The following is a 6,000-nucleotide window of genomic DNA, read 5'->3' on the forward strand; positions in this document are numbered from 1 at the left end:
TGCCTGCCAGAACGCTGGTCCCTCTCCAGTTAAGGTGTAACCCGTCCCTTTTGTGCAGGTCACCCCTACCCCAGAGGAGATCCCAATGGTTTATAAATCTAAATCCCTGCTCCCTGCACCAGCCTCTCAGCCATACATTCATATCCCCTACCTCCCTGTTCCTGCCCTCACCAGCACGAGGTACAGGAAGCAGTCCAGAGATAACCACCCTGGAAGTCCTGCTCTTCAGTCTTCTTCCTAACTCCTTAAACTCTCGATGCAGAACCTCCTTCCTCTTCCTCCCGACGTCGTTCGTGCCCACATGTGACAATATCGTATTCAATTCAATGACGCCGTCATTATTTGGTCGTGTTGTTTGGATGAGGTTTTGGTGTAAATTGATCGCCACACTCCGGCATCGGAACAAATGTGCTTTATTGGTTGGAATGCACCATGGGATCTCCTGCAACAAAGGCACAAGAGGAATGCCACTTCTCCTTTCAGCTCAAGGCTTCCCATTCATTTTGTTTAGTGAGCCAATGAGTTATAGAGTCATACATCGTGAAATAGGCCCTCCAGACCAACATGTCACATCTACACTAGTCCCAGCTACCTGTAATTGGCCCATATCTCTCTAAACCTGTTTTATCCATGTACCTGTCTAAATGTTTCTTAAATGTTGCAATGGTACCTGGCTTCAACTACATCCTCCGGCAACTCATTCCATACACCCATCCCCTTTTGTGCAAAAAAGTTACCCCGCAAGTTCCAATTAAATCTTTCCCCTCTCACCTTAAACCTATGTCCTCTAGTTCTCGATTCCTCTACTCGGGACGAGAGACTCTATGCGTTTACCCAAAGATAGACACAAAAAGCTGGGATAACTCAGTAGGACAGGCAGCATCTCTGGAGAGAAGGAATGGGTGATGCTTCGGGTCGAGACCCTTCTTCAGACTTCAGTTGCAGTTAAACAAGGAAAGACGCAGAGTGCTGGAGTAACTCAGTGGGTTAGGCAGCATCTCTGGAGACAAGGAATAGGTGACGTTTCGGGTCGGAACCCTTCTTCAGGCTGGGATGCTGGGGTTCTTCTCCAGGGACGTTGCGTGACCCGCTGAGTTACCCCCACCATAGTTGCTGCCTCACAGCGTCAGAGACCCGGGTTCGATCCTGACTTCGGGTAGATTATCCAAGGTATCAGTCTGAGGAAGGGTCTCGACCCGAAACGTCACCCATTCCCTCTCTCCTGAGATGCTGCCTGACCCGCTGAGTTACTCCAGCATTTTGTGATACCTTCGATTTGTACCAGCATCTGCAGTTATTTTCCTACACAACTTGTAGATTATCCAAGTGACCTGCATTGTGTTTTTTTCTTCGTCATTTGGTGTTCATTTATAGCACAAGGACATTGCTAACAATTACAACATTCACTGCCCACTTCTAATTAACCCCTACACCGAGAAGGCAGTTTAAGTATCAACACATTGCTGGGTCTGAAGTCCCATATACAGTGGGCACGAAAGATTTCCTTCCCCTAAAGACATTTGTAATCCAGAAAGGGTTTATATTACAAGCGGTACTTTCATAGTTCGTTTAATGATGTCCAGTTCCACCCACCGCCACCAAAAGTCAAAAAGACAATGACAATGATCAGTGGCGCAGCGGGTAGAGCTGCTGCCTCTCAGCACCGGAGACCCAGTTTAATCCTGACCCCGGGTGCAGTTTGCACATTCTCCCTATGACTGAGTGGGCTCCCTCTGGGTGCTCCGGTTTCCTCCCACATCCTAAAGACATGCAGGTTAATTGGCTTCTGGAAATTATCCCTAGCATGTGGAATAGAACTAATGTAAGGGCGATCGATCGATCATTGGCATGGACACGGTGGGCCGAAGGATTTGCTTCCACGCTGTAACTCTAAAATAAAAACAAAGAAGCAAAACGACATGTACTGGGTCTTCAGAGACCCATAATTGCCATAATCTTCAAGAAGATAACTCCGTCGGTGGTAACTATCACAAACTCTGCCACACAAAGAGATTAGCAGTCGCTGATGCAGAAAGTGATTCAAGAATGGACTGGTAGTATAATAACAAGGAAATACAGATGCTGGTTTACCAGAGACAACCGCACTGACTCTTTAGACTTGAAACAGCGTGGAAACAGGCCTTGCGGCTCACCGAGTCCGCATCGACCAGTGATCACCCTGTACACCATCACTATCCAACACTCCAGGGACAAATTACAATCTTTACCAACAAACCTACATGTCTTTGGTGTGTGGGAGGAAACTGGAGCACCTGGAGAAAACCCACGCGGTCACGGGGAGAACGTACAAACTCCTTACGACAGCAACCGTGGTCAGGATCGAACCCGGGTCTCAGGTGCTGTGCCACCGTGCCAACAAACCCCTGGGAATCGCTGGCCTCATGTCTACTATGGAACATACACCAAAGCCCAGGGTGCAAGGTGGAAGAAATGCAACACCTTCCAAACAAACCAACTGTCCACCTCACCAACACCTCCTGACCCACCCAAGGCAGCGTCTGCAGCTCCCAGCGGTCACCTCAGGACCCATGCACAGTGTCATACAGCGTAGAAACAGGTTCTTCGGCCCAACTTGCCCTCTACGACTAGTGTGTCCCATCTACACTAGTTCCTCCTGTCTACGTTTGGTTCATACCCTTCTAAACCTGTCCTATCCATGTACCTGTCCAAATGTATCTTAAATGTTGTAATAGTCCCAGCCTCAACTACCTGGCAGCTCTTTCCATACACCCACAACCCTCTGTGTGAAAAAATTACCCCTCAGGTTCCTATTAAATCTTTCGCCCCTCACCTTAAACCCATGTCTTCTGGTTCTTAATCCCCTAATCTGGCCAAAAGGCTCTGTTCGTCTTCCCGATCTATTCCACTCATGATTTTATACATCTCTATAAGATCACCCCTCATCCTCCTGCGCTCCAAGGAACAGAGTCCCATCCTGCTCAACCTCTCCCTATAGCTCAAGCCCTCGAGTCCTGTCAACATCCTCGTAAATCTTCTCTGCTCCCTTTCCAGCTTGACAACATCTTCCCTGTAACATGGTGCCCAGAACTGAACACAATGCTCTAAATGCGGCCTCACTAAGTGCTTGTACAATTGCATCATGACCTTCCAGCTTCTATACTCACAGAACATCCGAGAGGATCATTCAGAACTTCGATAACAGGGTGGTAGGGGGAAGAGAAGCTGTCCCTGAATGGGGTGGGTATGTGCCTGCAAACTTTTATATCTTCTGCTCAACAGGAGTAGGGGGGGGGGGGGGATAACCTGGGTATAAAAGGCGCTGCTAAATTCAGTATTTCCCCCAATCCTCTCTTTTCACATTCTCCTTAAATCCAGCCTTATCAATCTAGTCTATGTTCTCTCTCTCATTCCCCAGTGCCTCCGCGTCCTGTTTACAGCACACACTGTTTACAACACTCCGGCTGTGGCCCAGCCACCTGTTCACCTGGGATTGCCTCCATCGACAAATAAACAGGCTGCAAAAATATTTCAAAAGCTAAATAAAACACAGATGTTAGATATAGAGTCATAGGGCGATACAGTGTGGAAACAGGCCCTTCGGCCCAACTTGCCCACACTGGCCATCAATATCCCAGCTACACTAATCCCACCTGCTTGCTCTTGGTCCATATCCCTCCAAACTTGACCTACCCATAAAGTAACCCCTCAGGTTGTTATTAAATCTCCCTTAAACCCATGCCTCTGGGCAATTCCCCTATTCCGGCAATGACTCTGGGCAAGAGGCTCTGTGCGTTTTACCTTATCTATTCCCCTCCTGATTTTATACACCTCTATAAAAATCACCCCTCACCTCCTAAACTCCCAAGGAATAAAGTCCTAGCCTGCCCAACCTCTCCCTATCTATTGAATTCTTCTCACGGTTTTTGGACACATCATGGACACACACTGTTTCAATCGACACCGAAAGACAGACACAAAAAGCTGGAGTAACTCAGCATCTCTGGAGGGAAGGAGTGGGTGACGTTTCGGGGTCGAGACCCTTCTCGCGTTTTGCGACACAGGAGGGGGGAATCAGAGGTTGTTAAACAGAGCAAGTGGAGTGAAGGTAGTATAAGAAAATAACTGCAGATGCTGGTACAAATCGAAGGTGTTTATTCACAAAATGCTGGAGTAACTCAGCAGGTCAGGCAGCATCTCATACAGGAGAGAAGGAATGGGTGACGTTTGGGGTCGAGACCCTTCTTCAGTGGAGGTGAGCGGTTCGACAGAGAGGGAGAGGGAGAGAGAGAGAGAGAGAGAGACCGAGAGAGAGAGAGAGAGAGAAAGAGAGAGAAAGAGAGAGAGAGAGAGAGAGAGAGAGAAAGAGAGAGAGAGGTCGATTGAGTCCTCTGCTACCACAGCGTTGCTAACAGGTGCCCGGCAGCTGAGAGGGGTAGAGAGGAGCCGGGTAGTGCATGCAACGCCCCGGGACAGCCGCACTAACAGACAGACAGACACAAGCCAGGCGCTCATCCGTGCAAAGAGGCAAGGGCTAGCCTGAAGGGGAAAAATGAAAGTCAATCCTACCTGACGCCTCCTCCTCGTTCAATGCATGTCGGGGTGCACCTTTGGTGGCAGCGCTGAGGGTCTCAGTGTGTGTGAGAGAGAGAGAGAGAGAGAGGGGTGCAGTGATGGGCTTCTGGAGTTGTAGTGAGAGTGAGAGAGAGTGAGAGTGAGAGTGAGCGCTCCTCTCCCTCACTGCGCTCCGCCAGCACAGCCGCCACTGCCGACCTTGGCGCGGCTCCTGCTGCTGCAATGCAGGAGGGGAGGGGAGGGGTAGGAGGGGATAGGAGGGGAGGGGAGGGGAGGGGAGGGGAGGGGAGGGGAGGGACTGGCACTCGCAACTAGTGGCTGGCACGGATCAGAGGACATGCTCGCAGCCCGCCGGAGTCAACCATCCTGCCCCGTGCCTGCCCACAAGGGACTGGGTCTGACTGGAACCCGTGTGTGTTTGTTTGTTTGTAACGTGGACAGACTGACTGACTGACTGCCCCGCTTGCTTCATCCTGTCGACGGAGACCCGCCTTCCCCAGGACCCCCCCCCCCCCCCCCCCCCAACACACACAAACCCTCAGCTGTCGTTGCTGCTAAGGGAGCAACTCGTCCTTTCAATGTAGGGGGGGGGGGGGGGAGAGGGAAGAAGGGGGGGGGAGAGGGAAGAAGGGGGGGGAGGGGGGAGGGGGAGGGAGGGAGAGGGGGGAAGGAAGGGGAGAGGGGGAAGGAGGGGGGAGGGCAGAAGGAGGGGGGAAGGAGGAAGGGGAGATAGGAGGGGGGAGATAGGAGGGGGGAGATAGGAGGGGGGGAGGAGGGGAGGGAGAGAGGAAGGAGGGGGAGAGGGGGGAAGGAGGGAGAGAAGGGGAAGGAGGGGGGAGAGGGGGAATGAGGGGGAGGGGGCAAGGAGGGGGAAGGAGGGGGAGGGGGGGAAGGAGGGGGAGGGGGGGAAGGAGGGGGAGACATTCGGCCCTTCGAGCCAGCACCGCCATTCAATGTGATCATGGCTGATCATTCTCAATTAGTACCCCGTTCCTGCCTTCTCCCCATACCCCCTGACTCCGCTGTCCTTAAGAGCTCTATCCAGCTCTCTCTTGAATGCATTCAGAGAATTGGCCTCCACTGCCTTCTGAGGCAGAGAATTCCACAGATTCACAACTCTGACTGAAAAAGTTTTTCCTGATCGTTGTAAATGGGATCAACCCCTTATTCTTAAACTGTGGCCCTTGGTTCTGGACCCACATTTGCCTTGACTCTTCACGTACCTAAAAAAGCTTTTGCTATCCTCCTTTATATTATTGGCTAGTTTACCCTCGTACCTCATCTTTTCTCCCCGTATTGCCTTTATAGTTATCTTCTGTTGCTCTTTAAAAGAGTCCCAATCCTCTGGCTTCCCACTCTTCTTTGCTATGTTATACTTCTTCCCTTTTATTTTTATGCTGTCCTTGACTTCCCTTGTCAGCCACGGGTGCCTCTTATTCCCCTTAG

At 50.9% G+C, this 6,000-nt stretch overlaps 1 protein-coding gene across 1 annotated transcript in view; it reads right to left on the bottom strand.

Annotated features, from left to right (window-relative positions):
- Window positions 1-4,753, bottom strand: part of lzts3a (leucine zipper, putative tumor suppressor family member 3a) — a 71,630-nt gene extending 66,877 nt beyond the window's left edge. The window contains 1 exon segment of the mRNA XM_078408938.1: window positions 4,549-4,753. The gene's annotated coding sequence lies outside the window, so the exon portion shown is untranslated.
- Between the last annotated feature and the right edge of the window lie 1,247 nt (window positions 4,754-6,000).

This window comes from Rhinoraja longicauda, chromosome 1, assembly GCF_053455715.1.
Source record: "Rhinoraja longicauda isolate Sanriku21f chromosome 1, sRhiLon1.1, whole genome shotgun sequence".
Taxonomy (NCBI): Eukaryota; Metazoa; Chordata; class Chondrichthyes; order Rajiformes; family Arhynchobatidae; genus Rhinoraja; species Rhinoraja longicauda.